The sequence below is a fragment of the Triticum dicoccoides genome, chromosome 3A (genome assembly GCF_002162155.2).
Source record: "Triticum dicoccoides isolate Atlit2015 ecotype Zavitan chromosome 3A, WEW_v2.0, whole genome shotgun sequence".
In the NCBI taxonomy this organism is placed as follows: domain Eukaryota; kingdom Viridiplantae; phylum Streptophyta; class Magnoliopsida; order Poales; family Poaceae; genus Triticum; species Triticum dicoccoides.
Window position 1 is genome coordinate 142,079,955 of NC_041384.1, and position 10,318 is coordinate 142,090,272.

Genomic DNA, 10,318 nt, shown 5'->3' on the forward strand with positions numbered 1-10,318 from the left:
GATACTTGATAATTGTTTTGAGATATGGAGAGGGTGATATTAGAGTCATGCTAGTTGAGTAGTTGTGAATTTGACAAATACTTGTGTTGAAGTTTGTGATTCCCATAGCATGCACTTATGGTGAACCCTTATGTGATGAAGTCGGAGCATGATTTATTTATTGATTGTCTTCCTTATGAGTGGTGGTCGGGGATGAGCGGTGGTCTTTTCCTACCAATCTATCCCCCTAGGAGCATGCGCGTAATACTTTGTTTCGATAGCTAATAGATTTTTGCAATAAGTATGTGAGTTCTTTATGAGTAATGTTGAGTCCATGGATTATACGCACTCTCACCCTTCCACCATTGCTAGCCTCTCTAGTATCGCGCAACTTTCGCCGGTACCATAAACCCACCATACCTTCCTCAAAACAGCCACCATATGTACCTATTATGGCATTTCCATAGCCATTCTGAGATATATTGCCATGCAACTTTCCACCATTCCGTTATTATGACACGCTTCATCATTATCATATTGCTTGCATGATCATGTAGTTGACATCGTATTTGTGGCAAAGCCACCGTTCATAATTCTTCATACATGTCACTCATGCATCATTGCACATCCCGGTACACCGCCGGAGGCATTCACATAGAGTCATATTTTTTGTCTAAGTATTGAGTTGTAATTCTTGAGTTGTAAGGAAATAAAGTGTGATGATCATCATTATTAGAGCATTGTCCCAAGTGAGGAAAGGATGATGGAGACTATGATTCCCCCACAAGTTGGGATGATACTCTGGACGAAAAAAAAGAGGCCAAAAAAAAAGAAAATAAAAAAGAAAGAAGGCCCAAATAAAAAATGAGAGAAAAAGAGAGAAGGGACAATGCTACTATCCTTTTTCCTCACTTGTGCTTCAAAGTAGCACCATGTTCTTCATATAGAGAGTCTCATATGATATCACTTTCATATACTTGTGGGAATTTTTCATTATAGAACTTGGCTTGTATATTCCAATGATGGGCTTCCTCAAAATGCCCTAGGTCTTCATGAGCAAGCAAGTTGGATGCACACCCACTTAGTTTCTTTTGTTGAGCTTTCATATACTTATAGCTCTAGTGCATCCGTTGCATGGCAATCCCTACTCACTCACATTGATATCTATTAATGGGCATCTCCATAGCCCGTTGATACGCCTAGTTGATGTGAGACTATCTTCTCCTTTTGTCTCCTCCACAACCACCATTCTATTCTACCATAGTGCTATATCCATGGCTCACGCTCATATATTGCATGAAGATTGAAAAAGTTTGAGAACATCAAAAGTACGAAACAATTGCTTGGCTTGTCATCGGGGTTGTGCATGATTTAAATATTTTGTGTGGTGAAGATAGAGCATAGACAGCCTACATGATTTTGTAGGGATAACTTTCTTTGGCCATGTTATTTAGAGAAGACATAATTGCTTAGTTTGTATGCTTGAAGTATTATTATTTTTATGCCAATATTAAACTTTTATCTTGAATCTTTCGGATCTGAACATTCATGCCACAATAAAGAAAAATTACATTGAGAAATATGTTAGAAAGCATTCGACATAAAAAATTCTTCTTTTATCATTTACCTACTCGAGGACGAGCAGGAATTGAGCTTGGGGATGCTTGATACGTCTCCAACATATCTATAATTTTTGATTGCTCGATGATATTATATTGTCTATTTTGGATGTCAATGGGCTTTATTTTACACTTTTATATCATTTTTGGGACTAACCTACTAACGAGAGGCAAAACCCAAATTGCTGTTTTTTTTGCCTATTTTAGGGTTTCGAAGAAAAGGAATATCAAACGGAGTCCAAACGGAGTGAAACCTTCGGGAACGTGATTTTCTCAACAAACGTGATCTAGGAGACTTGGAGTGGGCGTCAAGAAATAACGGAGGAAGCCACGAGGCAGGGGGCGCGCCTACCCCCCTGGGCGGGCCCTCCGCCCTCGTGGGCCCCCCATTGCTCCACCGATGTACTTATTCCTCCTATATATATCCATGTACCCCCCCAAACATCCAGGAGCACCATGAAAACCTAATTCCATCGCCACAACCTTCTGTACCCGAGAGATCCCATCTCGGGGCCTTTTTCGGAGTTCCACCGGAGGGGGCATTGATCATGGAGGGCCTCTACATCAACTCCATGGCCTCTCCGGTGATGTGTGAGTAGTTTACTTCAGACCTACAGGTCCATAGTTATTAGCTAGATGGCTTCTTCTCTCTCTTTTGATCTCAATACAAAGTTCTCCTCGATCTTCTTGGAGATCTATTCGATGTAATCTCCTTTTGTGGTGTGTTTGTCGAGATCCGATGAATTGTGGGTTTATGATCCAGTTTATCTATGAACAATATTTGATTCTCCTCTAAAATCTTTTATGTATGATTGGTTTATATTTGCAAGTCTCTTCGAATTATCAGTTTGGTTTGGCCTACTAGATTGATCTTTCTTGCAATGGGAGAAGTGCTTAGCTTTGGGTTCAATCTTGCGGTGCTCGATCCCAGTGACAGAAAGGGAAACGACACGTATTGTATTTTTCCATCGAGGATAAAAAGATGGGGTTTATATCATATTGCATGAGTTTATCCCTCTACATCATGTCATCTTCCCTAAAGAATTACTGTGTTCTTATGAACTTAATACTCTAGATGCATGCTCGATAGCGATCGATGTGTGGAGTAATAGTAGTAGATGCAGAATCATTTCGGTCTACTTGTCACGGACGTGATGCCTATATACATGATCATACCTAGATATTCTCATAACTATGCTCAATTCTATCAATTGCTCGACAGTAATTCGTTTGCCCATCGTAATACTTATGCTCTTGAGAGAAGCCACTAGTGAAACCTATGGCCCCCGGGTCTATCTTCCATCATATTAATCTTCCAACACTTAGTTATTTCCTTTGCCATTTATTTTACTTTGCATCTTTATTTCTCTTTATCATAAAAATACCAAAAATATTATCTTATCATATCTATCAGATCTCACTCTCGTAAGTGATCATGAAGGGCTTGACAACCCCTTTATCACGTTGGTTGCGAGGTTCTTATTTGTTTGTGTAGGTGTGTGGGACTTGAGTGTGATCTCCTACTGGATTGATACCTTGGTTCTCAAAAACTGAGGGAAATACTTACGCTACTTTGTTGTATCACCCTTTCCTCTTCAAGGGAAAACCAACGCAGTGCTCAAGTGGTAGCACACGCATGGTGAGCACATCTATGAGCTGGCCAGATCGGCTCAAGCTATATCAACTCTAGTGCAGAACTTCTCTCATGCAAGTATGAAGCACACTAAAATCAAAATACATGGCTGGTCCAAGCCGCCGGAGGGCTTCATCAAACTCAATATTGATGGCACATTTGATCAGAACACTAGTGCAAGAGGTACATGAGTAGTGCTACGTGATGTGGCAGGTTTCTTTGTTGATGCATCCTGTAGTGATATACCCTTTATGGAAGACGCGGGGATGACAGAAGCTAGAGGACTACGAGATGGCCTACTACTAGCGAGTGAAGTTGGATGCAACAAAATTTATGTTGAGGCGGATTGCATGGAGGTTATTGAGAACATGCAGAGCAGCGGCAACTCACTTGGACCTGCAGCGGAAATTTATGAAGAATGTTCTTTCTTATATAGTCATTGCCCTCGGGAAGCCAATATGGCGGCGGATCTGCTTGCTAAGAACTCGAAGGTATCTAGAACAATTGTTTGGAAATCAAAGCCCTCGGGTTTCTTATTAGATGTATTAACAAACAATGTATCTATATTCTCACATGGAATATAAACCGCTATGATGGCATTTCCCTCAAAAAAAGGAAAAGTGGTTTCTCAGTATAAGCAGTAGGAACAATAGGATCAACATTATAAGTAATGGTTTCTTCTTCAACTTTAATAGGTTCTACTACTTTCACTTAAATGGGAGGATGATATTTAAACCACTTCTCCATAGGGAGATCAACATGTGTAGCAAATGATTCACGGAAGGAAGCTACTATCTCACAGTCAAGTCCTATTTAGTGCTAAATTCACGAAAAGCATCGGTAACCATGTAAGATTTAACACAGTCGAACTTTTATACCTGACTCATTACCTTCCTCGAGTTCCCAATCTTCGGAGTTGCGTTTAATTCTTTCTTGTAAAACCCATTTGAATTCAATAGTCTTCTTCATAGAAAAACTAGTACAAGAAGTATCAAGTATGTATTGATCATTACGAGAAAGCCGAGCCTAAAAGTTCTGAATAATAATTTATTTTGAGAGCTCATGATTGGGGCATGAATATAACATTGACTTAAGCCTCCCCCAACCTTGAGCGATACTTTCTCCTTCACGAGGCAAAAAATTATCAATATAATTCTGATCACGAGGAACTAGATGCATAGGATAGAACTTCTAATGAAATTCCAATTTCAATCGGTTGTAGTCCCAAGTCCCAATATCATCGCATAGCCTATACCATGTCAATGCCTTCACCTTCAAATATAAAGGGAAGACCTTTTTCTTGACTTCATCCTCGGGCAAACTTGCAAGCTTAAATAATCCACAAACTTCATCCACATAGATTAGATGCATATTAGGATGCAATGTTCCATCTCCTACATAAGGATTAGCTAGCAGTTTCTCTATCATACCCGAAGGAATTTCATAATAAATATTTTCAGTAGGTGCAGTAGGTTGAGGAGCAACTCTTTGCTCTTCCGGTCGGGGTGAAGATACCCCGAACAAACCCCTGAAAGGATTATTTTCCATAGTAACAAGTTGAAGGAAATATGCCCTAGAGGCAATAATAAAGTTGTTATTTTAAATTTCCTTATTCATCATAAAGGTTTGTTATTCATGCTAGAGTTTTATTGATCAAAAACCTTAATCCACGTGTGAATACATAAACAAATATTATGTCCCTAGAAAGCCTCTACTAGACTAGCTCATTGATCAAAGATGGTTAAGGTTTCCTAACCATTGACCCGAGTTGTCATTTGATAACGGGATCACATCATTAGGAGAATGATGTGATGGAAAATACCCATCCGTTAGCTTAGCATAATGATCGTTCGGTTTTATTGCTATTGCTTCCTTCATGTCAAATACATATTCCTTCAACTATGAGATTATGTAACTCCCGGATAATGGAGGAATGCCTTGTCTGATATCAAATGTCACACCGTAACTGGGTGATTATAAAGATGCTCTATAGGTATCTCCGAAGGTGTTTGTTGAGTTGGCATAGATTTAGATTAGGATTTATCACTCCGAGTATCGAAGAGGTATCTCCGGGCCCTCTCGGTAATACACATTATAAGCTTGCAAGCAAATGACTAAGGAGTTAGTCACGAGGTGATGTATTAGGGGACGAGTAAAGAGACTTGCCGGTAACGAGATTGAACTAAGTATGAAGATACCGATGATCGAATCTCGGGCAAGTAACATACCGATGGTCAAAGGGAATTACGTATGTTGTCATTACGGTTCGATCGATAAAGATCTTCGTAGAATATGTAGGAGCCAATATGGGCATCCAGGTTCCGCTATTGGTTATTGACCGGAGAGGTGTCTAGGTCATATCTACATAGTTCTCGAACACATAGGGTCCACACGCTTAACGTTCGATGTTGATTTGGTATTATATGAGTTATGTGTTTTGGTGACCGAATGTTGTTCGGAGTCCCGGATGTGATCACAGAGTTGACGAGGAGCTCCGGAATGGTCCGGAGGTAAAGATTGATATATAGGATGATGCTATTTGGTCTCCGGAATGGTTTCAGAATGCACTTGAAAGTTATCGGAGTACCAAAGGGGTTCCAGAGGCACCGACAGAGTATTGGACCTTAGTGGGCCATGTAGAGGGGAACACACCAGCCCACATGGGCTGGTGCACCCCCCTTATGGCAGCCACACCCAATTAGATGGAAGGGGGAGGTGCCACCTCCTCTTACCATATCCCGGAGAGGGGAGGAAGGAAAGAAGGGGGTGCCTCCTCCCTTTCCTTCCCCCTTGTGCCAATTTTTGGCAGGGGGGCGCACCAAAGGGAGGAGCCCTAGGGCTGCCGCCGCGCCACTTGGGGAACCCTAGGGGCTGCCTCCTCCCCTCCCACACCTATATATGTATGTAGGGAGGGGTGCCACACAATACACAGCTTATTCCACGCCGTGTGTCGGTACCCCTCTGCCTCTAGTTTACTCCTCCGCTCTAGATCGTCGTAGTGCTTAGGCGAAGCCCTACGGGATTACTTCACCACCACTGTCACCACGCCGTTATGCTGACGGAACTCATATAATACCTCGCTCTTCTTGCTGGATCAAGATGGCAAGGACGACACCGAGATGAACGTGTGCAGAGCGCGGAGGTGTCGTGTGTTCCGTACTTGATCGGGCGGATCGAGAAGGTGTACGACTACATGAACGCGTTATGAAACGCTTCCACTTGTGGTCTACGAGGGTACATAGACACACTCTCCCCCTCGTTGCCATGCATCTCCATGGATAGATCATTGCGTGTGCGTAGAAATTTTTTCTTTTCCATGCAACGATTCCCAACAGTGGCATCATGAGCCAGGTTTACACGTAGATGATATGCACGAGTAGAACACAAAGAGTTGTGGGCGATGATAGTCATACTTCTTACCACCAACATCTTATTTTGATTCGTCAGTATTATGGGATGAATCGGCCAGGACCAAACTTACATGTCCGCGCACATGAGACCGGTTCCATCGACTAACATGCATCTAGTTTTGCATAAAGGTGGCTGGCGGGTGTCTGTTTATCCTACTTTAGTTGAATCAAATTTGACTGCGGCCGGTCCTTGAAGAAGGTTAAAACAACAAACTTGATGAAACACCGTTGTGGTTTTATGGGTAGGTAAGAACAGTTCTTGCTAGAAGCCCGTAGCAGCCACATAAAATGTGCCACAACAAAGTAGAGGACGTCGAACTTGTTTTTGCAGGGCATGTGGTGATGTGATATGGTCAAGACATGATGTGATAAACAGTATTGTATGAGATGATCATGTTTTGTAAGATATCTGACAACCGGCAGGAGCCTTATGGTTGTCTCTTTATTGTATGAAATGCACAACGCCATGTAATTGCTTTACTTTATCACTATGCGTTAGCGATAGTTGTAGAAGCAATAGTTTGTGAGACGACCACGACGCTACGATGGAGATCAAGGTGTCGAGCCAGTGACGATGGAGATCATGAAGATGCTTTGCAGATGGAGATCAAAACATGAGATGATGATGGCCATATCATTTCACATATTTTGATTGCATATGATGTTTATCGTTTATGCATCTTATTTTTCTTAGTACAGCGGTAGCATTATGAGACGATACCTTCACTAAATTTCATGGTAAAAGTGTTCTCCCTGAGTATGCACCGTTGGTACAGTTCATCGTGTTGATACACCATGTGATGATCGGGTGTGATAGACTCTATGTTCACATACAACGGGTGCAAGACAGTTTTGCACATGTGGAATACTTGGGTTAAACTTGACGAGCCTAACATGTACATACATGGACTTGGAACACTGGAGACTGAATGGTCGAACATGAATCACATAGTATATATGATTGACATAGAGATGTTCACCATTGATTACTACCCCATCTCACGTGATGATCGTACATGGGTTAGTTGATTTGGATCATGTATCACTTAGATGACTTGAGGGATGTCTATTTAAGTGGGAGTTCTTAAGTAATTTGATTAACTGAACTTAATTTATCATGAACTTAGTCTTGATAGTTTTGCATATCTATGTTGTAGATCAATAGCTTGCGATATAGCCCCTATATATTTTTGATATGTTCCTAGAGAAAAATAAGTTGAAAGATGATAGTAGCAATGATGCGGACTGGGTCCGTGATCAGAGGATTATCTTCATTGCTGCACAGAAGAATTATGTCCTTGATGCACCGCTAGGTGACAAGCCTGTTGCCAGAGCAGATGCAGACGTTATGAACGTTTTGCAAGCTCGATATGATGACTACTTGATAGTTTAGTGCGTCATGCTTTACGGCCTAGAACTGGGACTTCAAAAACGTTTTGAATGCCATGGAGCATATGAGATGTTCCAAGAGCTGGAAATTGGTATTTCAGATTCATGCCCATGTCAAGAGGTGTGAGACCTCTGACAAGTACTTTTCTACAAGATGGAGGAGAATAGCTCAACCAGTGAGCATGTACTCGGAATGTCTGGGTACTACAATCACTTGAATCAAGTGGGAGTTAATCTTCCAGATAAGATAGTGATTGACAGAGTTCTGTAGTCACTATCACCAAGTTAATAGAACTTCGTGATGAACTATAATAAGCAAGGGATGACAAAAACAATTTCAAAGCTCTTCACGATGCTGAAATCGGCGAAGGTAGAAATCAAGAAAAAGCATCAAGTGTTGATGGTTAAGAAGACTACCAGTTTCAAGAAAAATGTCAAGGGAAAGAAAGGGAACTTCAAGAAGAAATGGCAAGCAAGTTGCCACTCCCGGGAAGAAGCCCAAAGCTGGACCCAAGCCTGAAACTGAGTGCTTCTACTGCAAAGGGAATGGTCACTGGAAGCGGAACTGCCCCAAATACTTGGCGGGTAAGTAGGATGGAAAAGTGAACAAAGGTATATTTGATATACATGTTATTTATGTGGACCTTACTAGTATTCGTAGTACCCCTGGATATTTGATACTAGTTCAGCTACTAAGATTAGTAACTCAAAACAGGAGTTGCAGAATAAACGGAGACTAGTTAATGGTGAGGTGACGATGTGTGTTGGAAATGATTCGAAGGTTGATACGATCACCACCGCACACTCCCTCTACCTTCGGAATAAGTGTTGAACCTAAATAAATGTTATTTGGTGTTTGCCTTGAGCATGAATATGATTAGATCATGTTTATTGCATACGTTTATTCATTTAAGTCAGAGAATAATTGTTGTTCTGTTTACATGAATAAGACCTTCTATGGTCATACACCCAATGTGAATGGTTTATTGAATCTCGATCATAGTGATACACATATTCATAATATTGATGCCAAAAGATGCAAAGATTATAATGATAGTACAACATAGTTGTGGCACTGCCGTTTGGGTCATATTGGTGTAAAGCGCATGAAGAAACTCCATGCAGATGGACTTTTGGAATCACTTGATTATGAATCATTTGATACTTGCGAACCATGCCTCATGGGCAAGATGACTAAAATTCCGTTCTATGAAACAATGGAGTGAGCTAATGACTTGTTGGAAATAATACATACCGATGTATGTTGCCCGATGACTGTTGAAGCACGCGCCAGGTATCATTATTTTTTGACCTTCACAGATGATTTGAGTAGGTATGGGTATATCTACTTGATGAAACACAAGTTTGAAACATTTGAAAAGTTCAAAGAATTTCTGAGTGAAGTGGAGAATCATCGTAACAAGAAAATAAAGTTTCTACGATCTAATCACAGAGGTGAATATTTGAGTTACAAGTTTGGCCTTCATTTAAAAATGTGGAATAGTTTCACAACTCACGCCACCTGGAACACCACAGTGTAATGGTGTGTCCGAACATCGTAATCGTACTTTATTAGATATGGTGCGATATATGATGTCTCTTATCGATTTGCCAGTATCGTTTTGGGGTTATGCATTAGAGACAGTTGCATTCGTTTTAAATAGGGCACCGTCTAAATCCATTGAGACGACATGTGTGAACTATGGTTTGGCAAGAAACCTAAGTTGTCGTTTCTTAAATTCTTGGGATGTGACTCTTATGTCAAAAAGCTTCAGCCTAATAAGCTCGAACCTAAATCGGAAAAGTGCGTCTTCATAGGATACCCTAAGGAAACAATTGGGTACAAGTCGGTGTCAAAACCGGCTGATATCGGGTAGGGGGTCCGGAACTGTGCGTCTGAGGATCGAAGGTAACAGGAGACAAAGGGGACACGATGTTTACCCAGGTTCGGGCCCTCTCGATGGAGGTAAAACCCAACTTCTTGCTTGATTGAATTTGATGAGTATTGGGGTTACAAGAGTTAATCTACCACGAGATCGTAATGGCTAAACCCCAGCTGCCTAGCCTATATGAAATCTGATAGCCTCTACGGACTAAACACTGCAGTATATATAGACACCGGAGGGGCCTACGGTTGTACAAAGTCGGTTTACAGAGAAAGGAAATCATACATCCAGACGCCAAACTTGCTACCCACGCAAAGGAGAGTCCCATCCGGACATGAGGGAAGGCTTTCTATCACGGCCCATCAGTCCGGCCCATGCTACACAGCCCGGACACCCGAAGAC